The sequence below is a fragment of the Glycine soja genome, chromosome 20, assembly GCF_004193775.1.
Source record: "Glycine soja cultivar W05 chromosome 20, ASM419377v2, whole genome shotgun sequence".
Taxonomy (NCBI): domain Eukaryota; kingdom Viridiplantae; phylum Streptophyta; class Magnoliopsida; order Fabales; family Fabaceae; genus Glycine; species Glycine soja.
In genome coordinates this window covers 12,058,742-12,074,533 of record NC_041021.1, presented here as the reverse complement: position 1 = coordinate 12,074,533, position 15,792 = coordinate 12,058,742, and positions in this window count along the sequence as shown.

Sequence of the window (15,792 nt, the reverse complement as noted above, 5' to 3'; positions counted from 1 at the left end):
TTTCGTGTCTTACACTATAATAATGGTGTCATATATGGGAATCATTGATTCTCTAGGATCAAAGGATCCATAGTTTATGAATCTTTGTTGTGGTGAGCACATGAAGCAAAAAAGCTTTAGTAGCAACAACTCATTCTTCACCTATGATGAAAACCATGGCCTTTCCAAGGTTGGAGGAAAATGTAGCAATCACGAGTGCACAACTAACTAAGCTCATAGAGATGCTCAAACAACTAAAAACAATGCTTGAAAAACATCAAAAATTGATCGCATATTTGCGAACAAAAAAGGATGATGCATAAAATGAACATTTGAACACATTGGAAGGTGATGGAGACTCACTAGCAAAGAAAAGGAATTTAGAGAACAAATTGAACAAATCAAAATCGCATATTCCACCGAAGTCCAAAAGGGGAGAATCTTCAATCACTATCATCACGTATATGGAGGAAGAGGTTGTTTCTGACGAGGTTATTCCTTTCAACATGATGTTTTCCAAATGCTTAGTGGAGTTTCAGGTCCAGAAATAGTTATGACAACTTCCAACAATAGAACTATATGACGGATCTTCCAATCTGAATAATTATTTTTTGGCATTCGAGTTGGCATTGTCATACAAAGGAGCTATAGCCTTGATAATGTGTCTTATGCTCCCATTATCACTAAAATCCACAACACTATAGTGGTTTCAGTCTCTTTCGTCGAGATATATCAATTCATGGTTAGACCTATCAAAGAAATTTAGGTGAGCCTTTGCAACTATTAAATCAAAATCGAAGATCGAGGCTGACTTAAAACTAATCTGACAAGGACCCAAGGAGCCTCACAGAGGATACATCTCATGATTCAATAAAGAAGCAAGAGCTACAAACAATCTATAGCTAGGAGTTGTCATAATTCTGGCTAAGGATGGTGTGAGGGAAGAATCTCCATTCTTTATATCCATTACGAAAATGCCACCTAACACCTTCGAGGAGTTTTAAAAAAGGAGGAAAAGTACATTGACTATGAAAATGTTTTAGAATCTAGAAAAATAAAAATGGCAGAAAATTAGAGTGCACAAAAAGGTGCAGAACAAACAAAAAACAACAAACCATGTAAGTCAGACGAGAGACTAGCTTACAACATCAGGTTGAACGACAACAAGTACACTTTCATGAACAGATTTCGAGGAAGAATATAGAACAGAATCCTGAATGTGGTATTGAAGGATGTCAGTGTTGACATTCCTAAGTTGTTAAGGACCGGAAATGGCAGAAAATATCAGTCAAAATACGGTCATTATCATCGGGAAACTGAGCATGACATCGATGATTGCTTTTAATCGAAAAATTCTATTGAAATCTTCATTCGTCAGGGAAAACTAGATAGATATGTTCAAAGTCAAGGAGGTAACTTCAAATAATGATATGGTCGACCACCTCATAGTGAGAAAAGAGAAAGATCAAGAAGTCTTGATCGATATTAGAGAAGAGGATGTTCCTAGGAATGTTCTTTGAGATACTGACATCGAACACTAGAGATGAAGTGATTCGAATGCCACAAGAAATGGGGTTGAATTATGACTTTTTCAACTTTCCTGAAATTTTAAATTTTCTAAACTTTTACTCAAGATTATCTTGGTATTCAAAAATTCTTAACATAGAGGTTCAAACACTTAGATAGCCAAGCTTTCTAAGTGGTTAGTCACAACATTAATTGTTAAATGTTTGAGATGATTATGTGAACCTAATGTCAATGCGCATTTTCTCATGTTCAAAAGATCATTTCTTAAATAAAAGCAATTCTCAAAATATTGTTATAATGAAATCCTTAGTTTATGTTATGCAGATGCAACACTTAGAATGTTATAGTTTAGAATGATGTGTTCAGAAAGCTATAGTTCAGAATGTTGTTTTCAGCTTTCATACACAAACTTGTTTTCATGTTTTATGAGATTTTTCATACTTTGATGCATATGATTGAACCAGTTTAAGATAGATTGTTATCACAAAGATGACTTAGTTCAAATATGTCATATAACAAAACATTTAAGCATGTTATGAAAATCTTCTCAAGTATGCATTCTGATGTAGATGAAGTATATATGACAAAAAGTAATATAATGTAAAGAAGAAGGGAAAAGAGGATTCGACATAGAGATTTTTAATTTTTATACAGGTTCACCCTAAACTTGGGCTATGTTCAGTCCTCACCCTTTAAGATGAGATTTTCCATTAACACAACCAAAAAAATGTTGGACTAGCCACTTGCTACATTTTTTACAACTTCCAACACTCTTATTCTTTGATTTATTCAAGAGATAATCTAATTGATTACCTTGTAGATTTAATTGATTATAGGCGGTTATAACTTTTTTTCTCTATAAATAACGAGCTTGTGTTTCCCTTCATATACATCAAGAGAATACTCAATATCTCAAAAATAAAACATAAGCCTCTGAATGAGTTAAAGATTTTGAGATGTCATTTGTAAAAAGATAAGAGAAGAAAAGAGTTACATAGTAACTCACAACTTCTAAATCATTTGGTTGTGAAGACTTTTTCTTTGAAGTGAGTTGTGTCTCTTGAGTTGAAGAAAAACACATCCTCAATCCAGTAAGGGTTTTTATGGAAAAGATTGATCAGGTTGTGTCTTTCTTTACTTGTTTTTCTATGTATGGTTTTACACATATTTTGGTTATGCATGAATCACTTAGGGCATGCTAGAATAGGTTTTTCTAGTTTGGGCTAAGAGTACGGTTCTCTTAAGCTCTTATTCACAAAAGATCCTAGTGTTGGGTGCCTTAGTCCGTTTTTCCAGGGTGAGAATTGTAGATTGGTCATGATTGCTTATAAGGATTCTTGATGCATAGTGAAAATCTAATTCTAGTTTTGGATTAGAGAACTGGGTTAGCTGCTCTACTAATAGAGAGTGAAACAGTATAAAAAGACTATGTTTTTCTTCTCTTGATCTGATTTTTTTCCCTCATTCAAGTATTAATCAAGTTGTTCAAAAAGATTCAAGATTTATATTTGTGAAAAAAAGGTTTTAATGAAGGATCTTGCTTAAGGTTGGATTGATTAAGTATTGATTACATTAGATTCATAAATATTTTTGTGATACAATCCATACTAAAGTTTTTAATAACTATTTTTTTAAAGGTACATTTTGCTTTGAAAACCAATTCACCCCCCTCTTGGTTTATATTCAATCATCTTTTTTCAATTGGTATCAGAGATAAGTCTTGAAAGTTACTCAAGATCACAATTTTTCTAAAAAGATAGGCTCAAAACAAATCACTTTCAAAGAGGGTGCAACTTTGAATCGACCTCTTTTGTGTTAAGGTGAACATTTTTCTTTTTGGCAAAAGAGAATGCAAATCTTTATTCAATCAATTGATCCCGGTGCATAGAATGCCATCATTAATGGTCCTTTCATTCCTACTAAAGAACTGAATGGTGAATTACTACCTAAAGAATGGGATGAAATGAAAAGTGCAAGATGATAAAAAATCTAAAAACATTTTAACTTCTGGTTTGTCTTCTGATAAATTCTTTCATACTACAAGGTGCAAAAGTGCAAAGGAAATTTGGAATATGCTTGAAGTCACTCATGAAGGAACAACAAATGTGAGAAGAGCAGGAAAGCACACTCTTGTATCCAAATATGAAGCATTCCAAATAAAGAATGGGGAAACCATTTCAGAACTTCAAACAAGATTCACTCATATTTTAAACCATCTCTTTGGTCTAGGAAAAATGTTTGAAGATGAAGAGTTGAACATCAAGATACTAAATTGTTTTACAAGAACTTGGGAGCCAATGATTACAACAATGAAGGAATCCAAGAATATAGCTACAATGACGATGGAAGCTCTCTTTGTGGAAGCAATGCCTTCCAATATTATTTTGATGATGCCAAAGAATCAAGAGTTAAGCAAGTTCCAAAGAATCAGGAGTCAAAAAGCTTCAACAATCAAGTTTCAAGATTCAAGATTCAAGAACAATCAAGTTTCAAGAATCAAGATTCAAGAACAATCAAGATAAAGATTCAAGACTCAAGATTCAAGAATCAAGAGAAGAATCAATCAAGATAAGTATTAAAAACGTTTTTCAAAACATTGAGTAGCACAAGAATTTTTCATAAAATCTTTTACCAAAGAGTTTTACTCTTTGGTAATCGATTACCAGAAGGTAGTAATCGATTATCAGTAGTCAGCATTGTTTTCGAAATAGATTTACAAAGCTGTAATCGATTAACATAATCATGTAATCGATTACCAATGTTTTAAAACGTTAGATTTCAAATTTCAAGAGTCACAACTAGTGATAAAACATTTTCAAATCATTTTAAACTTGTGTAATCGATTACACAATACTTGTAATCGATTACCAGAGTTTCTAAACGTTTTGATTTTCAAATTTAAACTTGAAGAGTCACATATGTTGATGTGTAATCGATTACACCTTGATTGTAATAAATTACCAGTGTGATTTCGAAAAATAAATTTCCAAAAGTCACAATTCTTAAAGTGACTTGCTTCTGAAGATTTTTTCAAAAGTTACAACTTTTTAAGTGACTAGTTTTCAAAAGAGTCACAATTTTTAAAACGTGACTAGTTTTAAAGAAATTGCCAAGAGTCACAAACTTTAACTTAAGTCATCAAATGATTATAAATATGTGACCATGGCATGAATTTCAATAACATTTTTTTACAGAACTTTCTGATTCATTTCTCTTTATCTTTCTAAGAGTTTTTGTTTAATACTTTCTCTTTCAAGAAAATTTCATTGACCAAAAATTTGTGCTACTCTTCTTCTTCATTCACTTCTTCCTCTTGCGAAAAGAATCGAAGGACTAACCGCATGAGTTCTTTTGTGTCTCCCTTCTCCCTCTTCCAAGAGAATTCAAAGAAGTAACCGCCTGAGAATTCTTTTGATTCTTCCCTTTCCCTTAAACAAAATATTTCAAAGGACTAACCGCCTAAGATATCTTTTGTTTTCCTTTACAAAGATTCAAAGGAATAACCGCCTGAGAATTCTTTGTCCTAATACATTGAAGGGTACATACTTTGTGGCACAAGTAGAGGGTACACCTATTTGGGTTGTTATACTGAGAACAAGAGATGGTACATCTCTTGTGGATCAGTTCAAGTGGAGGGTACATCCACTTGGTTTTTTTCAAAGAGAACAAGGGAGGGTACATCCCTTGTGGATCTTTGGCTTGTAAAGGATTTTACAAGGTTGAAAGAAATCTCAAGAACCGTTGGTTGCTTGGGGACTGGATGTAGGCACGAGTTGTTGCCAAACTAGTATAAATCTTGTGTTTGTATTCTTCTTCCCTACACTCTTTAATTTCCGATGTGTGCTTTTAATTGCCGCTTTTAATTTTGGTTAATTTTCTGATTCTGTTCTTTACTTTCTTAACTTAGTAGTAAAAGCTTAGTTGAATCTAGTAACATTAAGAAGGATAATTTTTAATTAGTTAAGACACATTAATAATTAATTCAACCCCCCCTTCTTAATTATTCTGAGGCCACTTGATCCAACACTCTTCAGTAAATTGCTTGCTTATGAACATAAACTGACTCAACAATTTTATGCAGAAGAAATAGAATGGGAGAGGAAAGGAATTGCATTAAAAGTTAACTCCTCAAAGGAAGAATACAAAGATAGTTCCAGCAGTAAGGAAGATGTAGAGAATTTCAATTTGATGGTAAGGAATTTGAAAATTTTCTTAGGAGAACCAAAGACATAAAATTCTCTAAATCCTCCAAGAAGATTGAGAACAACAACAACAACAACAACTTCACATGCTTCGAATGTGTTAAGCAAGGTCATATCAAATTTGAGTGTCCTATCTACCTTAAAAAATATGTTGGTGGAAAAAAGGAAAGAAGGGTAGAAAACAAAAGAAAGCCTACATAGCTTGGGAAGATAATGCATAAAAAACCTCAGACTCTTCAAGTGATGAAGAAATTGCAAACATATGCTTAATGGCGAAGTTAATGGATGACCCATTGTCATACCCTAATTTCGTCTGGGGATCATTGTTTGGTGGCATGTAACTTTCATTTGACCACTTTGAGGTACTTGGCACCCATCGTTAGGCAATTTGTGAAGTTCTGTGACATGCCAGAAATCAAAAGAAAGCATCGTTGCACAATTCGTGGAGTTCTGTGACATGCCGGAAATCAAAAGAAAGCATCGTTGCACAACTCGTGAGGTTCCGTAACATTCCGGAAGTCAAAAAAAGGGGATGATTATGTAATCTGCAAGGTTCCGTAACATTACTGAGGGAAAACAAGTGTCGTTAGGAAATTCGTAAAGTTTCATAACGTTACGAAAAAAGAATCACCAAAAAAAGGGCAGGGGGTGTATTTAGTAAAAATTGGGGTTCAAATAGCAACCAGGCCCACTTGAGCCTTCCAGGATGTTCCTCCAGAAGGCGGTTGTTTCTGGAGGAAGCAACCTAACTCGCCTGGGCGAGCTGGGTGGCAAGCATCTCCTTCCTTTTTCTATAAATAGGGGAAGGAGGGAAGAACAAAAATGTTCAACCCTCTTGGTATCTGGGATTCACTTAAAATTTTTGAGAAAAATTGTTTTCGTGAAGAAAATCCAAGCCAATACGCTTTCGTAACATTTCGGTAACATTTTCGTGGGTGATTTCACGAAGATTTTCAACCGTTCTTCGACGTTCTTCGTTCGTTCTTCGTCGTTCTTCGGTCTACAACCAGTAAGTTCCCGAAATCGAACTTTTCAATTCATTCTATGTACCCTTAGTGGTCCTCATTTGTTTCACGTGCTTTTATTTTCATTTCATTTACTTTCCGTACCCCCCTTTTGACGTGCTTTAGTCATTTACTTAAGTCATTTTCTCGCCTAATAAAAAAATAAAATAAATTTCCACCGATCATTTGAATTGTAACATCCGTTAATTTCTGTTAAAATGAAATCTGACCGTTCGGTCATGCCGTAACCACGTTGGAAAGAAAAAGAGGTAAAATAATAATATAATAATAAAAAAATATCTTTTAGTAAAATAAAAAAAAAATCAATGGAACGTTTTTTCTTTGGGATTTCTCTTTCTTAAATCGAATCGACTAATAACCAAAGTGAAACTAAGGCTAAAATCAATTCATAAACCAAACTTTTGTCATCGCCTAAAAAAGCCATTTTCAAAGGTCCAACGCCTTGAAATGGTCTTTTCCGCTTTTATTGGTTAAGTGTAGATTTCTAAAAAGCCTAAAATCAATATGTAACTTTGTTACCTCTTTCAAAAATAAAGAAATCATTAATGGTCCAATGCCTTAATGTTTTCTCACTTTTCAAAAGAATCGAAAGATTGTCTAATGGTCCAACGCCTTAAATGACCTTTCATTCAATAAAAACATATCTTGCAAAAAAGGATAAAAAATAACTTAATCAAAACGCTTTGTTCACAAAAGAACTACGTAGGTATGATTTTCTCATCACAATTGAGGAATACGTAGGAGCAAAGGGAAACGCCCTTGTGGACCACAAAAAGATAAAAACATAAAAAGGCATAAAAAAGACATAAGAACGTAAAAAGGGAAAAGAATATAAATTGAAGTCATATTTGCACATTTGATTAAAGGCTGCCGTCTCTTGTGACGAACATGTGGGGTGCTAATACCTTCCCCGTGCGTAAATACAACTCTCGAACCTTTCACTTAGAGTTCGTAGATCACGTCTTTTCCGATTTTTCCAACGTTTTCCTCAAATAAACGTTGGTGGAGAGTCTGCGCGTATTCCTTTCTTGGAAGACGCATCCTGCGAGTCACGCATCGCCCTCCCGCCGAAGGGTAGGTTGCGACAGTTGGCGACTCCACTGGGGACTATTTTTTGAGAGTTAGGCCATTTAATCTTGTGCAATGTTTTATCATAACATCCTCCTTTGTTGGTTTCCCTCTATTTTCCTTATGTTCTTGTGTATATAACTCTTTGATGCTTTTAGTGTGTTTTAAAATGTATGCATGAGGTAAATATTTTCATTTGATGCACACAAACACCCAACACTATTTGCACACACGGTGATTTGAAGGGCCCTATACCTGGGTTCGTGGGAACATAAGGAGTGGAGGTGAATCTGTGATCATGCTAGGTCTCCGACTTGTTTGATTACAGTGAACCCTCATCTAGAGTTTTTCTCTTTGATAACATATTGTTGCTAGTAGTCCCTACTGCTGCAATATGTTCTTCGAAGAGGATGATACCTCTAGAGACCATCAAGAGAGATATGACCACCTTGGGAATTATCACTAAAAGCCTTTTTTAGCTCCCTCCCATATAGGTCCCTTAAATAGGGGCACGGAGCAAACACGCTGCGTGCCATTTTTCACACTGCCATGCATAAAGTGTCATGTACCCTTTTTGCTTATATTCGTTTGTGAATATTGTCGTACTATGTACATCCCCGTGTTGTGCATTTCGCATATGCATCATGCACGGGTTTCGTCTTTGATCCCCTCACTTTGGCAAACTGACGGAGGGTCCGAGTCGCCTTCTTAAAACATACGTTGGGCGCCATGCTGCCCTAATGTTGTATCTAAGAAGGGGACAATTTCCCAGGCTCCCGTATTCGTAAATTGCATCTGTGTCATATGCATTTCTTCATGCATTCATCCATTCCACCCATGATAGATGTCGGAGTTTTGTTTCGCACTGGGTTTTGTTTCACTTTAGTAAAACATGCGATCGAGTCAAGCGCCTTCGCTTAAAAAAAAAGAGAGTTTCTATCAAGTCAAGGTCAAGAGCCTAGGAACCACCAGCCTAAAAGGATTGGGGCAATTGATGGGTCAGCTCCAGCAACAAGCGTTTCACAAAGCTTACGGTAAAATCTGGGACCTAGCCATGGCAGAAGTCTCCACAGAGGCCATTGCCTCCCTCGCCCAGTATTATGATCAGTCGTTGAGATGCTTCACTTTTGGGGACTTCCAGCTATCACCCATGGTGGAAGAATTTGAAGAGATCCTAGGATGTCCTCTAGGATGTCTTCTCAGGGTTTTATCCCTCATTAGCTAGAATTTCTAAGATAGTCCAAATCTCGGCGCAGGAATTAGACCACAGAAAGCAAGTCGAAAATGGGGCGGTTGGAATACCGAGAAAATGTTTGGAGGCAAAAGTAAGAATCTTGGCAGGTAAAGGCGAGTGGGCCCCGTTCATAGATATTCTCGCACTGTTGATTTTCGGAGGAGTCCTCTTTCCGAATGTTGATGGGTTGGTGGACCTAGCAGCGATCGACGCTTTTCTCGCCTATCATAACCACAAGGAAAGCCCGGTTGTCGCTATGCTAGCCGACCTATATGACACCTTCGACCGAAGATGTGAAAAGAGCAATACAAGGATTGTTTGCTGTACTCCAACTCTTTATGTATGGTTACTTTCACACCTTTTTCGCCAAGAGGTGAGGCATGCTTGCCCGCTAGAAAGCCACCGTTCATGCACAGAGAAAGGAGGGGCAAATTGGGACCAACTCTTAGCAAGCAAAGAAGGAGCATCTGTCAACTGGTTCCCTCGATGGAAGGAAGGAAGAACCGGAGTTCTTATTTCCTGCGGAGGATTCCCGAATGTTCCCTTGATAGGGACGAGGGGTTGCATCAGTTACATTCCCGTTCTCGCTATAAGGCAACTTGGCTACCCTATGAGAGGAGCACCAATAGAGGAAGAGATTGCGCCTGTCATTTCATGAGGTTTCAATGAGACCAACGTGGAGACACTTCAGAAGGTCCACAAAGCATGGGAAGCGGTACAAAAGAAGGACAAAGAGCTCAAAGGCAGTAACAATGGGCCCATCGGTGGCTATTGTAAGTGGTTGAAAGCCCATGTGCAAGGTTTGGATTGGCTCCCGAGTTTGAGAACCACTAAAAGGGAGGAAGTTGAGGCACCGGAGGAAGACGAAGAGGTGTAGACCCTTAGGAAAGAACTCGAGCAAGCCCAAACAGTCAAAGAAAGGTTCAAATCAGCAGCTCTGAAGATCCGAAAGGAGAATGCCTAATTGAGAGATACAAATATAGCTACCACCAAGGCCTTAGAACGAGAGACCAAGAGGGATCGTAGGGAAGAACACGGCCGAAACAAGTTCCGAGGGGCTCTGTGGGGCAGTAACAGTGAGCTTAAGCTCCGGAGAGAGGAAAGGGACCAATCACGAGTAGACAGTTTTATCTTGAAAGATAAGTTGAAGGTTTGCTTAAGGTCCAAAAGAAACTTGTCTCAGCGGTTATGCGAAACAAGGACCAACATGCTAGCCATTGTCAGCAGGTACCAAGAAGAACTAAATCTAGCCACGACCCACGAGCATAGAGTGGCGGACGAGTATGCCCAAGTGTACGCGAAAAAGGAGGCTAGAGGAAGGGTGATCGACTCGTTACATCAAGAGGCAACAATGTGGATGAATTGATTTGCTCTTACTTTGAACGGGAGTCAAGAACTTCCCCGATTGCTAGCCAAAGCCAAAGCAATGGCAGACACCTACTCGCCCCCGAGGAGATCCACAGACTTCTCAGCTATTGTCAGCATATGATAGATTTAATGGCCCATATAATTAGAAACCGCTAGGAAGTTTGTATTGTTGCTCAGATCTTGACTAGTTATAACTTTTTGAATAAAATGAGTTTATCCCATGTTTTTACTCCAAACAATCAGTGCGAATCAAGTCACTCCCACATGTTATCTCTAGCATGCATTGTATGTTGGTCTCGGGAAGCCGGAAGGTCCATATCACCTTCTTAACTGTACACATGGGGCACTGCGCCCCCAAATGCGCAAGTAAGAAGAGAAAATTTTTCGGGCTCTTGTGTCCATAAATGCATTCATATCATGCATCGCATAAGCATCTCTTCAGGGCATCATAATATCGTTCCTGCATTTGTCCGTTATCATATTCCAGCCTCACATTTTGCATGAGTCATTGCATCATCATGCATATGCGTTCAACAAACTTTTTTGATCTACAAATAGCATACCATTTGTTTTCATGTTTGCTCATGCATGATCCTTGCGTTTTCCTCTACAAAACAAAAACAAAAAAAAGGGGAAGTGTGAAAATTCACACTACATTCTTAGTTGCATGTGTTCGGTACCATGAGCCAACCATGTTGGGATCATAAACCCGTTTCACTTAAAAACAAAATGAGTGAACATGGTACCTAATGCATGGTTAACTAGGAAATGATGTTTCTTCGGGCATCTCAATTTCATAATTACATTTTCCATGCATAGCTTAAAGTATGCCCGAGTCATTCATCCCTATGAAAGGTTGTTGAAGTATTGACGATCAGAATTGCCATTCCTTGGATTATAGGGTTGAACTAAGCTCTTGCTTTTTCGAAAAAAGTTCATCAAGTCAAGTTGGAGTATGGAAGTAACCATCTTGCAAAAATTGGGGCAAAAGATGAATCGAGTTACATCACTACTTCGTCTACTGCCAAACACATTTAGGACTGTTGATGTCCTTGTTACTTCCAGTTTCACCTTGACCAAGATGTCATGAACCATGTTGATTCAACCCCATGTCCTGCGTAAAAATTCGGAATACTTCAACTGTGTATCATTCACATACATCCATGCTTTTCATTGGTTGCATTGCTCATTGCATTCTTTCCTTGAAAAAAAAATAATAAAAATAAAAATAAAAATAAAATAAAATAAAATAAAAATGAACTTAATCATTGTTATCAAAAAGAAAAGAAAACGCTTTACGGTGCCCTTACCGAACCTGTGCTAGAGCTAGAGTAATGGGTGAAGTAGAGGAGGCGCAAGAGCAGATGAAGGCCGACATGGAGGCCATAAAAAAGCAAATGGCCACAATGATGGAGGCCATGATGAGCATGAAGTAGATAATGGAAGCCAATGCGGTTGCAATTGCCGCTACTAGGGCTATTGCTAAGGTGAACTCGATGCCCCCATCTGATCTCAATCAAATGAATCATCCAATCTCAGATATGGTGGGCAAAGATTTGGGAAGTACGGATGACCCTATGATGTGCAAATTCAAAATGAGCACGCCTTCCCGCCATATGGCTTGCCTCCCAACTATACACCACCCAATGTGGCATACACTCCCAAGGAGAATGTCAATAACTCCACTCCCATACTCATTGAGAGCCGACAAACCCAAACTAATCATGCACATGTCTCTCAAACCGTGGAGGAGACACATGAAATTCCCCACCACAATCCAGCCAACTCCGAGCCTTGCCTCGGATATGCCACTGAAGGGCAAGCAGTTGGTGATATACCCCTGCAAAACACTTTGGAGGGCCCTTAGTATCACCCACAACCACACCCCTTGCATTCCACAACGATTAAAAACCCTCATGCTATGGCAGAAATGGGAAAGGTGGATCATCTAAAGGAAAGGCTCAGGGTCATTGAAGGAGGTGAAGATTATGCCTTTGCTAACCTAGAAGAGTTGTTCCTAATACCCAAACATGGTCATTCCCAAGTTCAAGGTGCCAGACTTTGACGAGTACAAGGGGACTACTTGCCCTAAGAACCATCTAAAGATGTGTTGTCGAAAGATGGGGGCATACGCAAAAGATGAGAAGCTGCTGATACATTTTTCCCAAGAAAGTCTTACTGGGACAACTGTCACCTGGTATACTAACTTAGGAACCTTCCTGAGTCCATTCTTGGAAGGACCTAATGGTTGCCTTCGTTAGGCAGTGTCAATACAATTCTGATATGGCTCCGGATAGGATGCAACAATAGAACATATGCAAAAAGTGGCACGAATCGTTCAAAGAACATGCCCAAAGATGAAGAGACCTGGCAGCTCAAGTAGCGCCCCCAATAATAGAGAAAGAGATTATCACAATGATAGTAGACACATTACCGGTGTTCTACTATGAAAAATGGTGGGTTACACATCTTCAAGTTTTACAGATTTGGTCTGCGCCAGCGAAATGATCGAAGTGGGTCTGAAAAGAGGCAAATTTAATCATCCTGCTTGGACGAATGAGAAAATTGGGGCAAATGAAGAGGGTGAGAATGAGGGAGAAACCCATGTTGTGACTGCCATTCCTATATGGCCAAGTTTCCCACCAACCCAACAATGTCATTACTCAGCCAATAACAACCCTTCTCCTTACCTACCACCCATTCATCCACAAAGGCCATCCCTAAATCAACAACAAAACCCACCTACCACACAACCAATGCTAAACACTACCTTTAGCACAAACCAAAACACCAACCAAGAAAGGAATTTTGCAGCAAAAGGCCTGTAGAATTCACCCCAATTCTGGTGTCCTATGCTAACTTGCTCCATTATCTACTTGATACTACAATGGTAGCCATAACCTCTGCTAGGTTTCCTCAACCTCCATTTTTTCGAGGATACGACTCGAACGCAATGTGTGCTTATCATGGAGGAGCCCCGGGGCATTCCATTGAGCATTGTATGACCCTGAAGCGTAAGGTGCAAAGTCTAATTGCTGCGGGCTGGCTGAAATTTGAGGAGAATCGCTTGTGAATCCTAACATTGACAAACGACACCACACATGGGGCAATTTTGAAAGCTGTTGTTAGATGTCTCTAATGACTCATTAGGATTTTCAAGTTTATGCCATTATTATAAACCACAGTTACAATACTAAAATGGATGAATTTGACATCCTTGTCTCTCTCATCCTCTCACAAACACATCTTTGCTTATTCAACTTCCACCGGAATGTGAGTGTAAAAAAAAAGCATTTGATTGACTGTGTTTTCAAATAAAAATATAGACGTTCATGTGACCTCATTTTATCATTCCGAAAAGTTTTTCTTTTTTAGAGAGAAGTTAGTTATCAAGAATAGGAGTCATTTGACTTAACCCGTCAACTAAAAAAATCCTTCAACTATTTCTCGTCCTTGGAAAATTCTTTTTGCAAGAATCAACTGCTTCTTTCATTCTTCCTTGCTACTAGGTTGTGAAAACAATGATGGATACCTCAGAGCCCTACACTGGGGCAATGAGGGGCATCATGCATGAACCTCAAGTGAACCTAGGGGCGGATTAAAAGTTCTCACCCAATAGGTTCCTTGCTACAAGGTCATGACGAAAGATAACAATTGGTACCTCAAAGCCTTACACTGGGGCAATGAGGGGCATCGTGCATGAGCCTCAAGTGAACATAGGGGCAGATCAAAAGTTCTCACCTGTCGATGTTTTTAAACAAAAAAAAGGGACAAACCCTGGAATTTATATGGATTGATTAAAGGTCAAACGGCTCCATGGCCGTCACTCCAAAATGGTCAAGTAACTAAATCAAACATAACATACACTCGGAGGGAACTCCCAGAGATATTTGCAAAAGATAAGATAAGGTTGCATGAATTATCACCTCTTTCAAAAGGACAGTCAATCTGTGTTTTCCAAAAAATTAAATCAAAATCAAAAATCACAAAATAGGAAAAGAATGTTATGAACATTGTACAAATTTCCGTTACATTACATTGTTTCATATGAAGTCCGCATTTACCAAATTTCACAACAAAGGTTGCATGCATCTGCATCACTAAACATCATGTTAACTACATAGATTTCCTACATCTAATCTTTTGAATTTGGGATGACCGGCTATCTCGATGAGTCGATCTCTTGCTTTCTCATAAGGATGGACCCTTGGGTACTAGTACCCTCACCTTTAGAAGATTACAAGTCCTTGCCATCAGAGGACTACATGTCCTCGCCTTCAGAGGACTACACGTCCTCGCCATCAGAGGGCTGCACGCCCTCACCTTCAGAGGATTACACATCCTCGCCTTTAGAGGGTCATGTACCTTCACCTTCAGAGGACTACACGTCCTCACCATCAGAGGGCTGCACGCCCTCACCTTCAGAGGACTACATGTCCTCACCTTCAGAGGACTACACATCCTTGCCTCTAGAGGACTACATGTCCTCGCCTTCAGAGGACTACACATCCTCACCTTCAGAGGGCCATACGTCCTCGCCATCAGAGGACTACACATCCCCACCTTCAGAGGGCTACACGTCTTCGCCTTCAGAGGACTACATGTCCTCACCTTCAGAGGACTACACGTCCTCGCCTTCAAAGGGTCATGTACCTTCGCCTTTGTAGGTCTACACGCCCTTACCTTTAGAGGACTACATATCCTCGCCATCAGAGGACTACACGTCCCCACCTTCAGATGGCTACACGCCTTTGCCTTCAGAGGACTACATGTCCCCCTTTTCAAAGGGCTACACGCCCTCGCCCTTAGGGGGCGACATGCCCTCACCTTTAGAGGACTACACGTCCTCGCCATCATAGGACTACACTCCCTCGCCTTCAAAAGGCGACACGTCCTGAACTTCAGAGGGCTGCACGCCCTCGCCTTTAGAGGGCTACATGTCCTCACTTTCAGTGGGCTCCATATCCACACCTTAAGATAATTTAAGGTCCTCTGCCCTTAAATGCTTAACCGAGACTCGCGCTCCCGGTTAAGGGGCCAGTAGTTTCCTTTTATCAGTTTCTGGGCCATCCCCTGATATTAGAGGGCAACCAACTGTGCAAACATAACCAGAGAGGGAGGCTATCACGCAGCTACTATGCATACCAGGGCAAGATTTCACCCGTGCCGCTACAAAGAGACAAGTGTGGATCATGCGCACCAACATGACCACTCTTACACAAATATGGATGATGTTGCTACTTAGCAAACATTCCGTCCAGCGACCGCAATACCGATCTCCCCCTGCGAAAGTATCAGTTGGTCTGTGCCGTTTCGACATAGGTAAGTATGCATGTGGCTAGACTGATTTCTGATGCCATCCACTATTTGTAGGGATCGTGCCCACAAG